The 23,296-nt window shown below is 42.3% G+C and overlaps 1 protein-coding gene and 1 pseudogene across 2 annotated transcripts in view; both read left to right on the forward strand.

The window, feature by feature from the left end:
• The window catches only part of LOC308284505 (CYFIP-related Rac1 interactor B-like), a 218,603-nt pseudogene that overhangs the window by 152,030 nt on the left and 43,277 nt on the right, over nt 1–23,296 (forward strand). The window lies entirely within an intron of this gene.
• The window catches only part of LOC308286126 (CYFIP-related Rac1 interactor B-like), a gene marked incomplete at its 3' end in the record, with an annotated part of 28,763 nt that continues 26,769 nt past the window's right edge, over nt 21,303–23,296 (forward strand). The window contains exon 1 of the mRNA XM_080727082.1: nt 21,303–21,405. The remainder of the gene's footprint in view (nt 21,406–23,296) is intronic.

Genomic DNA, 23,296 nt, shown 5'->3' on the forward strand with positions numbered 1-23,296 from the left:
GTGTGCACAGTATCTGAGGGATTGAATGCACGCTGTAGACAATATGCCTTCCGGTGTGTTCCAAGATTTCTAGCGGAAGTCTGCGTTTAACGGACGTTACGTCATGCGGTGCGGGTCTGTTTACATTCCCCAGCGAAAAAAATAAATAGATTGTAGCTCTTAACTCACTCTTAATAGGTGTAAAATTGCTTGAATCAATGTTTTTGTTTGTATATTGTTTATTGCGAGCGCAACCGGCGGACCAGGAGACGTAGACCAGCGTTAATTTCGTGCAGGGAATACGTTTGCAGGAACACCGCACCGTGAAAAAATTCAGCTTCCGGTGAAATTCCTACGGCGGAAGTTGAACGCTTTCTGCCTTCTATTGTCACCAGGCTTTTCTCTTCGGAGATGAGTAAGCCTGGCTACGCGAGGCTAGATTGAATGTAGGAGTCTCAGAAGTAATGTTGGAGTGCCCGTTGGGCAGATCTTTATGCCCATATATGGTGTTCCATGTTGGAGGGCCCGTTGGGCAGATCGTTATGCCCATATATGGTGTTCCATGTTGGAGTGCCCGTTGGGCAGATCGTTATGCCCATATATGGTGTTCCATGTTGGAGTGCCCATTGGGCAGATCTTTATGCCCATGCAGGGTGTTCCGTGTCCAGGCCACTCTGTGATGTCACTATGACGTCAGAGTACTGCAGACAGTGATGTCAGCATGCAGACAGATGGTTACCATGGCGGCGAAACTGTGTAGCATCAGTGATGTCAGCATGCAGATGGTCAGACGGACGGACAGACAGACATTCGCTAAATGAATAGTAGCAGACACAGAGTCAGCCTTAATCAAAATTAAATTGTCTTTATTCAAAACGTTGAGGGGAAAGGGGCGGTGGGTCATAACTTCAACTTAGAGACACTTCTGTGGTTGTGGTTGTTGGCCTAGTTGCTACTCACAGGGGCTCTGCTAAGAGCAGAGAGTGTTGCCTGCATGCTGTCTGGCTCCCATTGACTAACAGCTACTGGAAGCTGGTGAACATTAAAATATATGTTGACAATGACATGGCACACTGACTATCTAGAAAATAAAAACATGGCACTTCATTTCAAAAAAGGTTGCTGACCCCTGCTATCATGTAATGATGCCTTGTCCTACTCATCAGGTATGATACTCCAGACCTCTAGTGATACTAAAACATTTTGGTCATTAATCAGTGATAAACATGTGTTATTGTGTTGATGTGTTGTGTGACAGAGCCAGGTCCCAGCCATGGAGATGTGACGTATTCTCCTGTGACCGTGAAGCCGGCAGGGAAACGCAAGAAGAAGAGAGGTACACAATCAGATATTATTATTGTAATTTCTCAAAAACAGATGAAGTACTGAGACAGAGAGGGCGCTGCTTTTCCTTTTTCTTTGACGATTGATTCTTAGGTTGTTTTTTTATAAACACTCAACACTCACATGAACATTCATACTGTGAGTGTGAACACACAGCTATTGAGTTGTTTGGTTGTTATTTTTATCTCTTAGTGTGTTAAAACTTAACATTATATCACTATAACACTTATGTTTGTTCTGTTTATTTCAGATCCACCTCCTGCAGATCAGGCCATCTACTCCACGGAGAAGACTCCCTCAGGTCAGTTACTATGTATCCATCCATATACACAATGTACACAACTATCTACACACAATGTACACAACTATGCAATACATGCTGATGCTGGTGGCTTGATTGCTCAGCCCATGGAGACTTGAGTTCAATGATGTAGTTGAACCGGATCTTTCCGACGAAAAGTTTGGTGGTCGGAGACAGTATGGACAGGCCTTTAAGTTAAGGCATAAGAGCTTCTACTTAAGACAATCAAAAACAGGCAGTCAGTGCAGAGGGGTCAGAATAGATCACAGAAGTTAAAATGCTTAGTTAACATCAGTCAGTGTAGCTCAGGGCTAGGCAACCTTAGGCACGGTGCCAGGGACGTGCAGAGAATGTCAGGGTCTGACATTTCTAAAAGGGCCTTTTGGTGAAAATATCAAAAATAGCAGATCTCCCAGCGCGACACGTTGTGAGCTTGGAGGTCGGCTATTTTCGGTGCTTGATACCACACTGAACTAAGCATAAGCCAATACTGGAGATGTGGCGTAACGGCATGGATTTCTACACAGAGAGGGCAATTCTTTCAACATAAGATGCTGCATTCAAGTTCAGGAGAGTTTGGACAAGGCAATTCTCTTGAATGCTGCCGTCAAGCCCCCTTTGATGTCTATGTGTGCATGTACCTGCACGGTGCCAACATTGTGCACACTGGCACACTGGCATGTTTTTCCTTTGTTTTCTTTTTTTTTTTCTTTTTTCCCCAAAAAAACATTTACAGGTAGTCATTTAGTCAACCCAAGTCCCCTCACATGTAAATGGCATCCTGCATATACAGTAATTCTACATTCATTCAAACTCTGACTGGGGAGGGACTCTGGGAGAAGGTGGGATTATTGATAATCTAATCTAAAGAAGAAAAAATAAAGTGAATACATGTATAGTCTACTCTATGGCAGGCGTCAGCAACCTTTCTGTAATGATGTGCCATGTTTTTATATATTGCGTGTGCCATGTCAACATTCATTTTAATGACACCCCGTCAAAATTCTGATTGCCAGGACATTGTTATAACGATCATTAGACTCACCTAAGCAGTAACACTCCTATCTCCCCGACTCTCTCTCCAGTCAGAGTTCAGTTTTAATGAATGTAGAATTATGTGCAGGATTTAATTTGTTGAAAATTTGGTGACTTAATTTAATTGACCACGTTTAAAACAATATGTTCTCTCTCTCACACTTCTGCCAGTGTGCCAGTGGCACAATTGTGACTGGCCCACCAATAAATAATTCAAACCAAAAATCTAAAAACATATTTATTCTTAGACAGAATGAAGTAATGATCTTATCTTTAGCCCAATTACATTACTATTACATGAATAATCATCCAGGAAGGTAAACTGTGTGCTCTCATTCAGAGCAGCAGCAAAGATGAGCCTCCGCAAGCACTGAACAGTTGATGCATGAAACCGGCAGTTTCCTTTTACCATCTCATGCTAAAACCACTATGTTTAATTTGACCCTTTTACCATCTCATGCTAATACCACTATGTTTAATTTGACCCTTTTACCATCTCATGCTAATACCACTATGTTTAATTTGACCCTTTTACCATCTCATGCTAATACCACTATGTTTAATTTGACCCTTTTACCATCTCATGCTAAAACCACTATGTTTAATTTGACCCTTTTACCATCTCATGCTAATACCACTATGTTTAATTTGACCCTTTTACCATCTCATGCTAATACAACTATGTTTAATTTGACCCTTTTACCATCTCATGCTAATACCACTATGTTTAATTTGACCCTTTTACCATCTCATGCTAATACCACTATGTTTAATTTGACCCTTTTACCATCTCATGCTAAAACCACTATGTTTAATTTGACCCTTTTACCATCTCATGCTAATACCACTATGTTTAATTTGACCCTTTTACCATCTCATGCTAATACCACTATGTTTAATTTGACCCTTTTACCATCTCATGCTAATACCACTATGTTTAATTTGACCCTTTTACCATCTCATGCTAATACCACTATGTTTAATTTGACCCTTTTACCATCTCATGCTAATACAACTATGTTTAATTTGACCCTTTTACCATCTCATGCTAATACCACTATGTTTAATTTGACCCTTTTACCATCTCATGCTAATACCACTATGTTTAATTTGACAGAAAACAGTGTCAGTTCAGTTGTTCAGATCGACAATATAAGGCAGCAATGAAAGACAGAAGTTATCAAGTATCATTAATGTTGTCATTTTATCCACTGGCTCCTTGCCATTTTTGTAATGTGGCCCCCAGGTTCAGCTGTGTGAGTATCCTTGATCTAAGATACTCTACCCCTGGTCTATGGACTCTCGTCTATGTTGATGTGGTGTCATAATTAAATCTATTGTTGATATGACACACTGACTATCAAGAAGATGAAAAAATTGCACATATCAAAAAGGTTGCCGACCCCTGCTCCAGCTGCTGTGTGTGTATGTGTGTGTGTGTGTGTGTGTGTGTGTGTGTGTGTGTGTGTGTGGGTGTGTGTGTGTGTGTGTGTGTGTGTGTGTGTGCGTGTGTGTGTGTGTGTACTGTTTGTGTGTGCTTGCATGCGTGTGTGTCAATACGTCCGTGCGTGCATACATTTTTTCGATGTGTGTTAGTATCAGAGTAAACATGTTGACAACTGGCACTGTAGCACAGGACATATCCCCCCCCCCCCCCCAATCCCCCCCCCCCCCCCATAAGTGCAACATGCAGAGTCTATTTCTCTGTATTGAAACTAAACATTGACCACAGATATTCATCCGTTTCGTGACAACCAGCTCTTTACTGCGGCATCCTGTTCTACGAGGTGGTGCATTGTGGGTACATAGGAGCTGCTTTGTGCAAAGATGATGTGGTTTTAATGTGTGAAAAAAAACAAAAGAAAAAAAGGCTATATGTCCTCTGCTGCAGAACTCACATGGTTAACTGTTTCATGTCTGGAAGTTCATATGGGACATAATACTGTTAAATTATGTGAAGCGATATGAACATATCCAGGTATTAGTGGAATCTGATCACCATATATTCAACATTAAAGGAAGGACACAGCATCTCTTTTACCCATGCAGAGAACCTGAGTGGAGTGGACAACACACACTGATAGACAGAGAGAAACAAGAGAGTGTGTGTGTGTGTGTGTGTGTGTGTGTGAGAGAGAGAGATGCACATACTTTGCGGAAGAGATTATTTCATGGAACATTCCTTTCTTTTTTACAATATATTTTGGGGCTTTTATGCCTTTTTATTGATAGGACAGTAGACTGACAGGAAATGGGGAGCGAGATAGGGAGTGACACTCAACAAAGGTAGTCGGAATCGGGACTCAAACCAGCCACACGCGGTCAGGCTACACTGAGCCTATGTGGTATGCGCCTGGACCGGTAGGGCAGCGGGCTCTCCATTTTATGGGACATTTCTGATGTCCTTTCATTAGTAACAGTGGATATATTGTATCTCTGTAGTTGTGTGGGGTGACTACAGGCCTCTGCACCTGGCAGAAGACCTTTAGTCTTGACTAATTCTGTCACCTTTTCGGCAATCTATGCTCTTGTGACGGCCTGTAGTGATACAGCTGTATGTGTCCTTCTCTGGTAAGGGGAGCATAGCGTTATTGCGACATTCGATAGTTCGACGTGACATTCGTCCGACGCTGGTGAATGCTAACCTGCCGAAGCTGCTGAATACTAAACTGGTGAATGCTACCCTAACCCTAAGTTCCCTAACATCAGTAAAACTATGCCTAAACCTAACCCTAAAACCAAACCCTAACCCTTAGTCAGACTAATGGGACGTTGAAATATCGACGTCTTCTTGTAAGGATATAGTAAAGCCCTTTGCACACAGACACGTTTTTTTCTCGCACGGAAAAAACTGACGATTCCATTTTTTAAAAGAAAACAATGATTCTCTATGACAACATGCACACCAGCTCCGAATTTGCCATGCGGCAGGTGGCTGTGGCTGTGTTTTTTCCCCCGATCGAACCCAGTTCGATTTGTGCGTCTTGTCGCATGCGGTAAAAACTCATTGACTCCTTTTATGACTCCTCTTCGGATCCGCAGTGTGGATTCCACACAGCCTTGCACACCAAATCCAATGTGTTTTAATCATGCCACAAACGGAAAGAAACGCAACGGTCCTGTGTGCAAAGACCTTTAGTTGTATGTGTCCTCTTGTAAGGAGTAAGGACATACTGTAGTTATACAGTTGTATGTGTCCTTCTCTGGTAAGGCCTCAGCTCTGTGCTCCTCTCTGACCACACACAGCAGCAGGACGAGTCTACAGTCTGTGAAGAGAACAGGAAAGAGACAGAGGAGGAAACGCTGCACCAGGGCAGGGTGGGCGGGGCATCAAGGCCACAAGGCACTTACTTGCCCACATAGACATTAAAGGGGGGGTGAGCCCCTGCCCTTTTACCCGTCTGTAAAAACTAAGTGCCTTCTCCAGACCATGAATGCAGTTTTTACTATGGTGAAAGAAATGCAAATTTCCATGCCATACCTGAAGGCAGCATTCAAGAGCCTTGTCCAAACTCTCCTGAACTTAAATGCAGCATCTTATGTTGAAAGAATTGCCCTCTCTGTGTAGAAATCCATGCCGTACGACACATCTCCAGTATTGCCTTTTTATGCTTAGTTTATTGTAGTATCAAGTATCGAAAATAGCTGACCTCCAAGCTCACAACACGTCGCAGCGTGCATCTCTCAACATCAAGGCTGGCATCAGGGCAGATCATCTTTTGAAACTGAGGCTGACAGCAGCCATGGCTCCATGAAAGTCCTGCCCTGCATGGGATGGGCCCTGCTGTAGCAGGAATCAGGGAACGTCCTCTTTATTACAGATGTAATCTAACTCTTCTAGTGCCAAAACCGAATAAATTCGGTTTTTTAAAACGTATTAAGGAGTGCCAAAACCGAATAAATTCGGTTAAAAAAAAGAAAAAAAAAAAAAAAAAAAAGAAAAAAAAGTTTTTTAAAATTTTTTTTTGGACCCCATCAAATCTAGTGAACATGATTTCAATCGCGATTTTACATGTTTAACCCCCATACAACCCCCATACAACTCAGGTAGCAGACCTCCAAGCTCACAACAGTGTAAAACATAATGGCTATTATCTCAAGAATGCCTGAACGGATTTCCAATCTGATTTTTTGGTTTGAAAGCTGTGAACAAACTGCACAAACCCACAACAATGCAATCCAGGATTGCATTGGATTTTTTAGAGCTCATTCTTCTCTGTTTTTTTCCCATGCATGAGGTGTGCAAGGTTTAATCGTGGCTAAATTGCCGAAAATAGATCTTCTAAAATGCTTGGTAGCCAATAGCTAACTTCAAGCTAACTTCATCCTCTTCCTGTAAATGCACAAAGGAAAGTGTTCTGGCAAGTCATGGCTCCAGGGCTTGGGCATGCATTACCAGCATATCTCTCTGGCCACTGGGATGCCCTCTAGTGGTGATAGGCTGGCATTAAATGAGTTAAAGGACAACTTGTTTTTTTAGATTGTAAATAGATGAAAGAAAAGATGAGTGTTAAAATGTCTTCATTTACTGCTTTCTATCATTTTAGCGATTTTAATGACAAGTGGCTAAATATGTATTTTTAGACATAATAAGCCCATTCCCAAGATACAATGCAATCTTTCATGGGCAGATGTGACTTGGGTGGGTGCTAGTAGTGTTACTGTAAATGGTAATTAAGAAATCCCCGGCTTGTACGCAAGTTGTCCTTTAAGCCTTTATTATTGCAAAATGAAAATTCCCATTCAAATGGAGCACTGCCTCCAGTACCCGCACGCACGCACGCACGCACGCACGCACGCACGCACGCACGCACGCACGCACGCACGCACACACACACACACACACACACACACACACACACACACACACACACACACACACGGTGTCATGTTCTTGTATGGTGACAGATGGGGAAGGCAGGGCCCAGGCAGAGGCGTCAATTGGGTATGGCAAGCTATGGCAGCTGCCATACCTTGGCTACAGGGGGAAATAATAAAATGTACTTTTCATTGTGCCTGTTGCTAAGGTATGGCAACATGACTGGTGTCTTGCACGCGCACGAGGGCGAGCGTGCAAGACACCAGTCATGTTGCCATACCTTAGCTTTTGCTGAACTGACGCCACCCGTCAGGGGAAGAGGAAGCAACACGAACTCAGGGAAGAGTAGCATGCATGCAGCGCTGCTTCCTTTGCTGCTACTGAGAGCTATAGAAGGCACGCGCTCTCTGGTGGTGGTGGGGAGCGGGCTTGATGTACCACCACGGCTCACTGGTGTGCACACATTGAGATGTGTGGCCTAAGAGATGCAGGCAGGCAGGCAGGCAGGCAGGCAGGCAGGCACGCACGCACGCACGCACGCACACACACACACACACACACACACACACACACACACACACACACACACACACACACACACTGGCACACATACCCAGAGTGCATCTAGTTTCCGTTCATCTCTAGAGTTCCACCCTCCCCCCCCCCCCCCCCCCACCTCCCCTCATGTGAAAGCTAGTAGCCATGTCCAACCTTATGTTATAACCACAGCACTTCTATGAGAACAACCTCCAACCAATCACATTTCTTTCTTTCTTTCTTTCTTTCTTTCTTTCTTTCTTTCTTTCTCTCTTTCTCTCTTTCTTTCTTTCTTTCTTTCTTTCTTTTTATTTATTTCGAACATCATACAATACAAAATCACAATAAAAAAAACAATTCCCATCATCTCAAACAATAAATCATAAATGTGTTCGAAAGGGAGTAGGAAGAACCTGATGCTTATTATATCCTACCCCTTCAAGTTCATATCAATTTTATTATACAAATCGTGAGAAATATACATGTTAAAAACATCACTGCTCTGTGTCTAGACCAGGGGCTTATTATTGATGCCTCGTGTGTGTGTTTTTAAACTTTACAGTCTTTCTGACGTTGTGTGTTGTTATTGTGTAACATTGGGTGTTGTGTGTGTCATTGTGTTACAGATGGAGGTGTCTGAGTGAAGAACAGAGGATGAATTCATGGTGAAACTGCAGAGACGAACACGTTATGCTGTGACCTTTCCTTTGCCAACGGGTCTGAGCTGCGTGTATCTATTCTGCATCTAGCATGAGGCAAGAACATTTTTAACTCAAATCTTTGCTTCTGGGGGTCCCTGTGAGATGGGGGTCCGCGGACAAGGGACCCCCAGAAGCTAAGCCCTAAGCTAGATGCAGTCAGAATATCTGAGGGCGGCATAGCTCAGGGGTAGAGAAACCGTTATTAGAGCACGAAGGGTTCCCGAAGGGTTCCCAATTCGAATCCGGGCTCCCCCTGAGTTAATGTCGAAGGGTCCTTGGGCAAGACTCTGAACCCCTAATTGCTCCCGGTGAGTAGGTTGGTGCATTGCATGGTTTCCTCCACCACCGGTGTATGAATGTGTGTGTGAATGGGTGAATGTAATGAATCTCTGTAAAGTGCTTTGGATAAAAGCGCTATATAAATGCACCATTTATCTATTCTGCATCTAGCTAGTCTTTTAAACACACACATTATGCTAGAGCTGAACAATCTGGAGTTTGGGGGTCATTTTAACCTTTGTGAGAAAAAGAAAACAACGCAAAAGTGCCAAACCCCAAAAGATGAGGGTACAGGCTGTGTCCACTGCAACCCCCTCGTCTTCCACTGGATCAGCTGACCTGTAAGACGTCCCTGAACGGTCCTGAACTCCTGATCTTCACCCCCGGTCAAAACCAAATCACTGTCTTTCTTATACACTCCTCCTGCGTGTATCTATTCTGCATCTACATAGCTTAAAGCAAGACCCAAATTCAGAGTGAACATTTTGTATGCAAATATTTGCTTCTGGGGGTCCCTGGAACAACATATTTTGAGATGGGGGTCCCTGGAACAACATATATTGAGATGGGGGTCCCTGGAACAACATATTTTGAGATGGGGGTCCCTGGAACAACATATTTTGAGATGGGGCTTAAATGCTTCGGCCTTCATATCTTGTTTATTGTTGACAGTGGTGGGAAAAGTACTAAAATGTTTCACTTAGGTAAAAGTATCAATAATTATAGAAACTAGTCCTGTGCACATTATATAATATGAGGGATTGAATGTAGGAGTCTCAGAAGTAATGTTGGAGAACCCAGACCGGTGCCAGTTGGGCAGAACAGTCACCTTTGACGTCCAGTTGTGCAATACCTGTCTGTGATGTAGGCATTGTTTCAGCATGCGGCTGTTACCATGGTGGCGACACGGTTTAGTATCAGTGATGTCAGCATGCGGACAGACGGTCAGACGGCGGACAGACATTCGGTAAATTAATAGTTACACTGTTAATTATTACCAGGATCTCACAATACTTTACATTATTATTTCACAATATAATACTGTATTCTGAATATTACTGTGTAATCACACCATCCTCTGTGATAACACAACGAATGACTGTACTCTAAATTGTTATCAGGATTACACAACACTTTACAATATATCTCACAATAAAATATTGTGTTCAGAATGTTATTGTGATATCACAACAAATAACTTGAACCGCGCTGCATTGTGGGATTTCATTTCAAATTTTCATCCATTGTGAGAGGGAGAAGCAGTGAACTGATGGTGAAGATGGAATTATGAAATTATTTTCAATTCAAAGGAGCTTTCAGAAGTCGTGTGAAGTTCATAACAGTGCTCTGCTAAGGTAAGTCAGTTTTCTCTCCTCCACCTTATAGTTGTGCTATCAGTCTTGCTCCAGCAAATTGTGTGCAGCACTGCCGCCGAAGTTTTTCATGTCTGTAATAACATTTTAAATGTGTGTTTCCCTCACACACCGTTATAAGTAACTAAATAACAGATATACAAGCTCACAGCGGCGGCACTCGGTGCCGCGCTGTGAGCTTGTAAGCCAAGCCGGTGTGTGTGTGGTTTGTGCCGCTCACAGGCTCACGTCCATGGGGCTTTAGTGTTATGTAAGTCGGCTACGCAATGTTCGCCGACCGACGCGCGGGGATCTCTCCCGCGACGCACGAGTTACGCGGGTCCATTGTGTGGTTTCGGTGTGGACACAGGCTCACGTCAGCGGGGCTTAGTGTCATATGTTGGCTGCTTACTAGCGGTAGGGAACGTTCGCCCCGCCGGTTCAATACAGCCGACGCGCGGGGAAGAATGCGGGTCCATTTGGTTCCTATCATTTAGCTGTGGACCACCTGGAACTTCATCACCCAGACGCGATAATGACCGGACACCACTTTGAGAACCACAGACAATCCTTGTGTCAGTTGTTGTATCCTTACGCGTTACGCCGGGTCCATTTGGTTCTCAACTATATCAATGATAATATTTGCACCGCGGGGGAGGTTTTATGCTCCAGTGTGGCTAAAAGTTGCTGTTGTAAAAGCAACCGATCCACAACACAAGCCAAGCGTCACGACACAGGAGTCTGTAGATCATTGGTTTTCAAAGTGGGGTCCGGGACCCCTCAGGAGTCCTTCAGGGAGTTCCAGAGGGTCCCTGGCTAAATGATAACAGGTCCATTTGTTCTATTTGTACATTCTGAGAGTTAAATTAACATATATCATCTCAGAGATAGAAATGCCATTAAATGGGTGTCCTGGGGGTCCTTGAAATTAAAATGGAATCACTACAGAGCCTTAAAAATCTTCTCTTATGGGGGTCCCTGGCGTGTATATCTTTTCAAATGGACGTCCACTGGCAGATAAGTGTTAAATTGGGGTTTGTTGACGTGAAAAAGTTTGAGAACCACTGCTGTAGTTGGTCTATATTCGACGGGTGACACCATCAGATTAATGATTGATTATTAGCATACCTGACGTTGTGCTGTCCACTGCAGTAGGAGCATAAATTCAATTTCTGTCAGAAATCCCATCATAAGTATAATGTCCTTAAATCCTTATGCATGGATTACATCTATATATTTAATTGCCTACATTAAAACTTTGTTTTGACTTTGTTGGAATCTCCTCGCCCCTCCCCTTTTCTCCACATGTGAGACATTATGGTCATTAGGGTGACATAGGGTGATTTTTTCCCCCTTAATATCATAATGTAAGCATACCTAGAAAATAATGTAAGTCAGAAAATACTGGAATGTGTCTGAATAGAGATTTTATTTTTTATCTTCATCAAATAATATTAAAGTAAAATAAACTGAACATTTTGGAAAGATTTTTTTTTTTTTTATGTACCAAAACAGTACATGCCACAGAGTGATACACCACTCTGTGGGCATAAATAAATTGTGTGTGTGTGTGTGTGTGTGTGTGTGTGTGTGTGTGTGTGTGTGTGTGTGTGTGTGTGTGTGTGTGTGTGTGTGTGTGTGTGTGTGTGTGTGTGTGTGTGTGTGGATTGTGGAATGCATTTAGCATTTCACCTCTTAACAATATCACACGATGGGTATCTCTGTTCAGGTGATACAATGAAACCTTGGGCCTGGAAGGATGCTGTCCATTGAAGAACAAGTATGTCTGCAGTATCCTGAGGATGGCACGTGCACTCTGGAGTTTATCCAAAGGTATTATACTTATAGGCTAATGAAAATTAATTATACTGAATTTAACATTGTTAATAGAATTTGGCATAGAATAATACAAAGTAGATCTAATGTGATTGACAAATTGATTGAGGTTCTAGATAAGGTTTTAGAGGTCCTGGAGAGAGTTTGGTGTCAGCTTGAGATCTCTTGGGCATGGTCATTGAGGTGGTTGTTGTCTTGTCTTATTTATTTTACAGGCGTGTGCCGCAGCCGCCGATGTGCAGAGGACAGAGAAATTACCAAGCACCCCCTGCTTGATTGTTCAAGGTACTGTTGATATCTGGATTTTATATTATAATCTACATGATCATAAGCTACTTTTCACATAAGCTGATCAGTGTCTTGATCTACAGCAGTGGTTCTCAAACCTTTTCGTGTCAAGGACCCCCGAATTGACAAGCCAGTAGACCCCATTTGAAAAGCAATGCCAGGGACCCCCATAAGAGAAGATTAGGCTACAGACCCCCCATTTAATAGCATATCAATCTCTGAGACCCCAATCTACAGTATATTGTAAAATCTATGTTAATTTAATTCTGAGTGTACAAATGGGAACAAAATTGACATGTTAGGGTCCATTTGGTTCTGAGTTACATACCCAATAAGGGTCCATTTAGTTCCTAATTATCATTTAGCTGGGGACCCCCTAGAACTCCCTCAAGGACCCCTGGGGGTCCCCAGACGATTCATCAACCTGGTTGTAAAAATAGTGTAAGTAAAGTGACTAAATCTGGCTTATATTTCTGTCTTACCTTCAAAAACCCTTCAAAATCCCAGACAAAAAAACATTGCTGAATCTGACCCTAATTTGAGAATTGTCCTAAATGCCCGTTAAATCAAAATAAAGTGAGTTGTGTCACAGTTTGTGATGTTGCTGATCATTGAAATTCTACTCTTGTTCAATTAGCATTTCACCTCTACAATATCACATAATGGGTATCTCTGTTCAGGTGATTTAATGAAGTCTATGGCCTGGATGCTGTCCATTGAAGAACAAGTGGTGATGGGACAACACGATGGGATCATTATTGGATAGCTGTGGTTTTCGCGATCTACTACAACTTCAATCTGCTCCTGAGGATGGTGTGTACTGAAACATTATACTGGATTGCTTGCAACATTGATACTTGAATGTTATTTACTCTCAGTACTACTTTCTTTCTGTGGTGTGTAGGGCAGGGGTTTTCAAAGTGGGTAACGGGGCACCCTGGGGTGCTGCGACGGCAGTCCAGGGGTGCCGCGAGATCATTTGATAATATTTGGAATGTATTTATTTGGACAAATATTTAGTATCATTTAAGTACAGCTCTAACCAAAATGGCTATTATCGCAACGTTATCCTCTCAACATAATCACTTTTCACTAGTTTAGTACATTTTATGGATGATAAATACAAAACTAACGGTTTTGGACAAGGTTTCCACCCGACAACGTAGATATGCTATAAATATAAGGTGCTGGGAGTGAAAATTATAATGTAGGGGTGCTTCGGATTAAAAAGATATTTATGGGGTACCCTGAGACAAAAAAGTTTGGGAACCCCTGGTGTAGCGTTTACTTAAGGGAAAGGGGAACCGCTGCATGTGCCTTGTATAAACGATGCAATATATATCTATGTGAAACTAAAAGTTGTTGTCTTGTCTTATTGTTTACAGGTGCTTCGTGGGAGAGAGGCTCCAAATCGAAGAAGCGTGGCGGTATCAACCCACACGTGAGCACACTTTTGAGACAACTTGTGGACTTTGAATGGTCGATGGTATTCAGGACTCCAATATGAGACACACTCATACGCATTTGAGAAAACTTGTGGACTTTGAATGGTCGATGGCATTCAGGACTCCAATATGAGACACACTCATACGTGTTTCAGATGCCCTACTCTTGTTTGTCCAACTCCACCAGCCATTATTCTTATCTGGATATGTAAAATTGCCAATATTCTTTGCCGATGCCCTTTCACTTTTGTCTCTTCTGTCTCGGCCTGCATGTTAGCAAGGTGCATACTGTAATCATTAGGTAGCTTTGTTTTTAACACTGCTGTGTTGCCTTATACCTTCAGGACTTATGTGACTGAGTGCAATGTTGAGGTGTACTTCACATACTTCGTGCCTGCTGAAGTGTGTTCATATAACACACAGGAGGGTTGCCAGAGAGAACCAGTCTCCATTTCTCCCCAAGTTGTGAAGGCAACCTCCATTTGTGTTATATGGACACATTTCACCTCTGTTCCAACTGGCATGAGGGTGAGTAGATTAGTTATTTTGCAGTTAAAGGAACAGTTCACCCAAAAGAGAAAATGTTGTATCTACTCACCACCATGCTGATACAAAGTCAGGTGAAGTTTTTTTAGTCCACAAAATCACTCCTGGAGTTTCACAGGAAAACTGTGTTGCAGTCTCCTAAATAACTAAAGTCTATGACAACCAGTTTTCAAACTGGTTAAAAAAGAGTGCCTCCAGACACCAGACCAAACTCCAGGAGTGTTTGTAGACTTAACACTTCTACTGAGTAAAAGGCTTTAAGAGAGACTGGTGTGGTTCTTCTTTGTCCATTTGAAATGTTGCACTTTGTGTTGGAATTGTACAATAAAAAGTTTAAATGAATGAAGTTGTATTTTTTTTGTTTTTGTTTTAGCATGTTTGTGTATGTATGGTAAAATCACAGTTAAGGCCCATTCCCACTGAGCCAGATAACAGATAAAAAAAAATCTCTTTCTTCAGATATTTTTTCCATTCAAAGTGGATGATAGATACAGATAAAAAATATCTGTCACAGATAAAAGAAATATCTGTGGCAGATATTTTTTATCTGTATCTACCATCCACTTTGAATGGAAAAATATCTGGAGAAAGAGCTTTTTTTAATCTGTTATCTGGCCCAGTGGGAATGGGCCTATGAATTCAAATTTACTATATTTTACTGTATTAGATACAATTTACTGTAAATTTACAGTAAATTACTGGCTACTGAGCAGCCTTACATTCACAGTAATAGTGTAAAAATACAGGCAACTACTGTAATATTACAGTAAATAACTGCAATACATACTGCTAAATCACAGTAAATTACTAACATTTCACAGCTGTGAAATTACAGTAATTTACTGCTCAATATTTACTGTGAAAATTACTGTGAAAGTAATGCAATTATTATCCAGTAATTTACTGTAAATTTACAGCGAATTATTTTACAGTGTAGATACTCTTTTGACGTCCAGGCTGTCATATCCAGCCCAAAAAATGTATCATGCCTGTTGCTAAGGTTATGCGCGTGCAAGACTCCAGTCATGTTGCCATACCTTAGCTTTTTCTGAACTGACGCCACTGCGACAGAGTGCAGTAGTTAGTGTGGTTGCCCCTGCAGGGGACTTTATTCCATCCATCCATCTTTCCTTCCCTCCTAGATAATCTTTATTTTGCTGCACTACTCCTCCCACAGTTTTGGCAGCACACACTTGGAACATGTCAAATCCACCGGCTTCATCGGGACGGGTGTGAGTGCTTTTAGCTAAGAGATACGTTACGGTATATCAATTAAATTCAATTAAATTCAAAGGAGCTTTATTGGCATGAGAAAACATACGTTTACATTGGCAAAGCAAGTTTCAAAACAAAATAGAAACAGTTGAAAATGGGGAACATTTATACAGTTGGAGGGGGTACAGCATTGTGTAAACAGAGCTATGTCACATTTTGTCATTATGTATAGGCCCTACAGTAGGGGTGCCCACACTTTTTTGACGTGAGATCTACTTTTAAAATGACTAGCTCAACATGATCTACCCATCCAAAATGTTTTAGCTGAGGGGGGCTTTGGAATAGCAGCACTGGCGTTACATTTCAGACAAACAAACTTACTGTAAGGGGGAAATAAATGGGAAATGTCTTCATCCCATTGTATTGGATTGGAGGTTTGCCTACTTTAGAAGCCATGAAGTGAGCTGACAGGCCCTTCTTGATGTCATATTGACATATTCTTTTTATATTTTAATTATATCTTTTTAGGGCATGTCATGTGGTCTACCTGCACAGATCACCATCTATCTACCTTTTGGGCACCCCTGCCCTACAGGGTATGAAGCTTTTTGGAACAAATACCAGCATTTCTTTTTTCTCAATACAATTTACATTTCTATATCAGGGGTGCCGACATGTTTTTGACTTGAGAGCTACTTTTGAAATGACCAACTCAACATGATTTACCCTCCCACAAAACATTCACCTGAGAGGGCTTTGGAACATAGACTGTAGAAAGATATGGACAGCACGACACCATTGCTTTCTATGCAGCGAAAATGAGGTTTTCTTGTCCCTTGTATGGGTGACGCCATCATTGTTTGAAAGGTACCCCAGGAATCATAAGGAATGCTATTGGCTGCCAACGGTCACGTGGAATCGCAGGGATACATGGGAGAATGTGGTCGGAGGCTCCCGAAATACAGCACACGAAGAAGAACACAGTCGGCTGGTATCAGCTCCTCCCCCCCTCCCCCCCGCAAATCTATCATCAAGTTTAACATAAATGGGACCTTATTTGCTCAAAACGCATATCATGGTGATTGAAAGGGATTTTTTCACTAGCGACAGGAACCATGTACTTATGACAACGTTTATTAAGGTTAGAAAATCAAAGGGGAAGACGAATAGGGTCCAATGTAGACAAATTCTTTTTGGTACCTCGCGGGGGGAAAACAGCGCAACTAGCGGCCAATCATAGGAACTTTGACTTCCGTGTTTGCTTCAGATAAAATCCTGGCAACGACACGCCTGCTTTGGAGCACTGGTGTTACATATAAACATACTTGGAATGGGAAATAGTGGGGGGAAAAGTCTTCATCCCATTCTGTATGGAAGTGGTGGGTTTTGGGGTTCTTTTTTCTTCAAAACTCGGCTGCCAGGCTCCTGACCAGCACTCGCAGGTGGGACCACATCTCACCCCTATTATCCACCCTCCACCCTCCAGCTGCCAGTCAAATTTCTAATACGATTCAAAATCCTCCTGTTTACCTACAAAGCCCAATTCAATCTGGCACCACCCTACATATCTAACCTCATCGAACCCCCGGACTCCACCAGGCCACTACGGTCAGCTGACCTCATGTGTTTAAAGGTTCCTTTTACAAACCTGAAACGAGGTGATCGTGCCTTCTCAGTTGCCGGACTTGCCGCACTGATCCTATGGAACACCCTGCCCATGACTGTAAAGACAGCTTCTTCCCTGGCCATTTTTAAAACCAGACTAAAAACATATATATGTTTTCCCTGGCCTTTTAAAATCACATTTTGTATATACTTTTTACTTGTGTAACATTGATGTTTTTTGTTCTGTTTCTTCACACTGCATTCTTATCTGTAACACTGCATATTTCTATTGTTTTTTGTATGTTGTGCAGCACTTTGGTTGACCCTGGTGGTTTTTGGGTGTTTTTAAAATGTGCTATATAAATAAACTTGACTTGACTTTGTAATAAAAAGAACGAGTTCTCTTGAACACAAAGCATTGGGGTGTTTGCCTACTTAAAGCCATGAAGGACCTGGGTGCCAGCCTGACTCATCCCCACCCCCTGGTGGTGAGAATAGAATTGTTATGAGCAACGCCAGGCTAAGGAAGGACAGGCCCTTTTTGATGTCACCTTAACTGACAGATTTATTTTAATTATGTATGTTTTTAGGATCATGTCTGTGTGATCTACTGCTAGATCACAATCTAGCTTTTGGACCCCTTGCGTTATGTAGTTTAATTTAATTTATAAAAAATGTATTTGTGAATTAATTTTCTCCATTGACTTTAATTGCAAATGAAACAAATATGGAGATCATAGATGTCTGACATCATAGACCACATGAGACTGACACATTAGATCTTAGTGTTATAAACATAATATAAAAAAATCACACCCGTGTGAAGTGGAGCTGTGTGTGTGTGTGTGTGTGTGTGTGTGTGTGTGTGTGTGTGTGTGTGTGTGTAGATCATGTGTACCGATTTTTGTGACATTTGAAGAAAATATGTAGGAAAAGGAGCAAAAAGTGTGTCTTGGAGAAAATTCAAGATGGCGGAAAATCTATCCTGGCGCAAATGGGCGTGGCCTATATGGGGAGATGCGTCTTGACCCAAGGAATCCAGGGAAAAAAGAATTTTAATTTTCCGATCTACGGTTCAAGAGTTACGGGGCAAAACGTAAAGTGGGCCGTTATAGCGCCACCATGAGGCCGAGTGATGTAATTATTTTTCGATTCATTCTTAAAATCATTATGAATCTCCTGTCCGAGGTTTGAAACTGTAGCTCCTATGGTTTACGAGAGAAAAATACTTGAAAGTGATTTCTTGCATTGTCCCATTATAAGTCAATGGGGAAAATTAAGCGTCGTTTTTTGCCGATTACGTCGGCATGGTAAGGCGGATCGGAACGAAAGGTAATAGAACACCATTCCCGGCCGAGCCACACATTTTGATGTATATATTGCGCGAGTGGCGTAAATGGTGCGGCACTAGTTACGCGCCGAAGTCAGGCTACACACACACACACACACAGACACACACACACACACACACACAGACCCACACAGACCCACACAGCCACGTATAGGGAGCTGCACACAGCTCCAAAAATATAATTCTCCTATACAACACTGACAAGTGTGGGATGACTCCTGGCCTGCACCCTTCCAAAATGAGAATCGCTGGCTTCCTTTAAAACAGGGGTCTTCAACGTTTTCAGGCCACGGACCCCTTAGTTGAGAGAGAGAGATGAAGCAGGGACCCCCACAATAGATTCCATATAGTTTCATTGTTTGACAGCACAATCATCAGTGTATTTTGGATTCATGTCAATTTGTGTTTTCAGATATTCAACCACTTGAACTGTCAATACTTAATAAACTTGACCTTTCACTCTGTACTTTTCCCTCCAATAGGCCTACACCAAAGCTCTTTGCCAGCTTTTGGATAAAGTTCTCAGAATATGGACACCAGGGTTCAAGTGTTAATATAAAACTCTCTCTCTCTCTCTCTCTCTCTCTCTCTCTCTCTCTCTCTCTCTCTCTCTCATATATATATATATATATATATATATATATATATATATTGTTGAAGCCATTATGACTATTTGATTATGATTTACTTACTATGAAATGTATGAATTATGCCTGACTATGAAATATTGTATTTTTATTTCGGGCTTATGCTGATGATATTATGGCTATTCAGTGGCGTAAATATGGAGGTGCAGCTGGTACAGCCGCACCAGGGCCCACACACACAGGGGCCCATGAAGGAAGAGGAAAAAAAATAAAGAAAAAAATATCTGTCTGCGCGACCACACTTGGTAATACGGTAATGACGTTCGGCGGTGGAATGCATCTGCGCAGCCGCAACAAGTATTACGGTAATGGGTTTAGGTGCTGAGTAGCTGCCTAGGCTAGGCCCTAGCTGGTGGAGTGCCGAGTGAATGATAATTTGTCCAATCATCCTTTGAGACCTGTCAGCTGTGTGTCAATCAGTCAGGATGGGTCGCATCTATTTAATGTGCAACACTGAAAGGCTTGCATTGTAGACCTATTGTTCTATTTATTTGGTCATGTCAGAGCCCTGGTCATGTTTATAGGCCTATTTAAAAAAAAGGTGCGCACCAAGCAACATATCCAGGTCCTCCCCTGAAGCCCCAAAGACACCCGAAAATGACTTAATAAAGGAAACCCGTTTTAGTTGACTTTATACCCAAAAATACCCATTTTGGCCGACCTTATAACCGGAAATACACAATTTTTCGCGGCGCCGCTATGCGGCGCCAAATGTCTCCTAGCTTTGTGCTCCCCCTAGTGGGGACAGAGTTAGGCGCCAGTGCTTACTGCAATGATATTGTTTATGTCCTTTGTACATTCTTGTACTTCTGCTTATGTGGACATAAATAAACATTTCAAATGTCACTTGCGCTTGTGTATATAGGGGTGGGTGGGGTGGGTTGGGGGGCCCACAACAAATATCTGCACCAGGGCCTATCACAATGTTGTTACGCCACTGTGGCTATTAATATGATGATGATCAGATATGGTGACGTGATTCCCTAGAGTCCCAGAGGGTGACGTTTACTAATATGGGTGATGTCACAATGTGATCAGGGACAGACAGGTGACCGGCTGCTCAGAGCGGCAGGGCAAACCATTTTTCAACCACCACTGTCATGTGATCGCGTCATCTCCGGTTGATCATTGTAGTGAACGGAGATGATGCGATGACGCGACTGTCCACTAGAGGCGGAAGTCCTATGTTAAGCAAAATAATTTCGGACAAAAATGCGTTTTATTCAACAATCCGGTAGCGGCGTGTAATGAACGTTGTGCGGCGTCAAATTGTTATCAAAGTTGGCTTAGGTAAGCACTTTATTTTTGAAATCTGACGTTCCTAGCTCAAACCGTTGAGGGCTCGATTGCCCACTACTCCTCAAGTTGAGGCGGCACCAGGACATTCAGGGCTATGTCATGTGAATGAATATATGTTGCAGAGTGTGTGTCTCTTTAAAGGGGAAGACCACCCATTTTCAATATTGAACTATGTCATTAATATACCTTAGAGGAGTTGTGTGGAAATAGAAAAAAAGTTCCCCCCCTTCTGTGTTGCCTAGAACTGGAGGATTGATTTTGGGGTTTGTATTGTAAATTACAACTTGATGACATCACACATTGTACTTTACAATACAAACCCCAAAATCAATCCTCCAGTTCTAGGCAACACAGAAGGGGGGGAACTTTTTTTCTATTTCCACACAACTCCTCTAAGGTATAGTAATGACATATTTCAATATTGAAAATGGGTGGTCTTCCCCTTTAAGAGACGGGACTGCACCGGAAGCATTAGTTGGTTGCACGTACACAACAAGGCATGCAACATGTGATGATGGAGCGTTAATAAACATCAACCTCTGTAGTCAAAGTACGTTGGCAAGAGTGACTTATTCCATCGGTCATAACCTTCTTATTATAACTCTATGGTCATAACCTGAACATGGTGTCAGAAGTCAAGCGGTGAAGATGGCCAAGTTTAACCCTCCCGACAACTTTGATTTTACCCTCCCGGATCAGCGGCGGCTTCCAGGGAGCAGCAGCAGCAGCAGCAGCAGCAGGGCATCGCGATGGGGTGCCACCCTATGGGTGCCACAGAGACAAAGTGCTTCCAATAGCACCGGAGGGACCACCCTAACAGCGTACAGTATGCAGTCTCTTTTACTAGTGGGAACAGGGCAAGAGGCAGATTAAAATGTCACATCTCCTCTGTACTTATAATACACAACAAAACAACAGTTGTACATCCATGATACACAGAAAAAAAAAACTCCAAAGTGATACGCTTTAATCAACATGAGAATGTACTGATTCCTTGTCTATCATGTTTTAATTCTGTTGTAATAGAAGTGAAAACAAAACAAACACAGGTTGATGGCAGTGGATTTTCTCATCATAGCAGGCAGTGATGCAACCAACGAGTAGATTAATCGAATACAGGTCTACTCGCCAAATTTCCAACTCGCCAAATCAACTTGCTAGGACGAGCAGGGTTGTCAACATTGGACTGTCAGTCCAGGAGAATCCAGGAGATTTATTTTTTAGGGGGTGCACGGAACTCCCCAACAGGGGTCTGGTGGTCCTTCCTGCAAAACCTCTTAACAGATATATTTTCCTGTGTTCTGTTGAATTGTGTGCATGTTTGATACTTTTATCAGGCTTGCTTTACTAGCATGGGTACAATTTCAGCCTTAAAATGCCAAATGTAGGTGTACAGATTTGATGACTGAAGCAAAGTAAGACATCCTTAATAATGACTTCTCATCTGGGGGTCCTCCCCCAGAAAATATTTAACATAGTAGATGTAATTGCCAATCATCCTGGCAAATCCAGGAGCATTGACAAGCCTGCCCAATGAGTGTGGACAATTTGGTGAGTTGGATTTTTGGCGAGAAGACCGGTTACCGATTAATCCATTTATTTTATACTTTAGCTATGGACAAATAACAGATCTACAAGCTCTCAGTGTGAAAAAGTGCCACGCTGTGAGCTTGTAGATCTGCTATTTTTCACTATTTAAAGCAGGGGTCGGCATAGTCGGCAACCTTTTTTTATATAAGTGCCATGTTTTTATTTTCTTGATAGTCAGTGTGCCATGTCAACATTAAGTTTAATTGTGAAATTGTGAAATCAAAATGTAAAATTTGCAGTAGTTTATTTGGAAGGTTCTCCTTTGGAATAGTGTTCTTTCACATGGGGACAGTGATCATTAGAGCAATAACCCAACAGACTCCCTTCCCACTCAGAGTTCATGAGTTGAAGAATGAAAGTAGAATTATGTGCAGGATGTCATTTTACACGTAAGTTTTAAGACAAAAATCCTCTCTCACATTTCTGCCAGTGTGCCAGTGATCACCCTCCCCTGTGCCAATCTTGTTACCTGTGCCTAAGCCCTGATTTAAAGCATAAAATGATGGTTAAAGTTAATAATGAGTAATACATAATGCGTTCCCTAAATGGGTTAAAAACAGATCTACAAGTTCACAGCACGGCTGGGAGCTCCAGTGCACGCACGGTCATGTGACGTGTTGCGTGGGTACGTGCAGACTGCAGAGCTGTAAGAAGCACTTCTGCTTTTCAGTCTGGCTGCTTGCTGGAAACCACTTTCAGTGTGACAGTTTGCCACTCTGTGCATGTCTGCTGGAAACCACTTTCAGTGTGACAGTGTGCCACACTCTGTGCATGTCTGCTGCTAGAAACCACTTTCAGTGTGACAGTTTGCCACTCTGTGCATGTCTGCTGCAGTGGCGTCAGTTCAGAAAAAGCTAAGGTATGGCAACATGACTGGTGTCTTGCACGCGCGCGCAAAGCAAGACACCAGGCATGTTGCCATACCTTATCAACAGATACATTTATTTTAAGAAGTACATTTAATTTTTTCTACGGTTTCTTGGACAACCTGGAGCGATTATTCAAGTGCAGCTAAACTTGGCATGTTAGTAAACAGGCCACAATTAACAATAATGAATTGCACCTGTGCAGCTGACCTGCGGAACCTGGGAATATACCATTCTGTCAAGATGGGGAGAATACAAGTG

This window comes from Nannobrachium achirus (assembly GCF_963921795.1).
Source record: "Nannobrachium achirus genome assembly, chromosome: 5".
Taxonomy (NCBI): Eukaryota; Metazoa; Chordata; class Actinopteri; order Myctophiformes; family Myctophidae; genus Nannobrachium; species Nannobrachium achirus.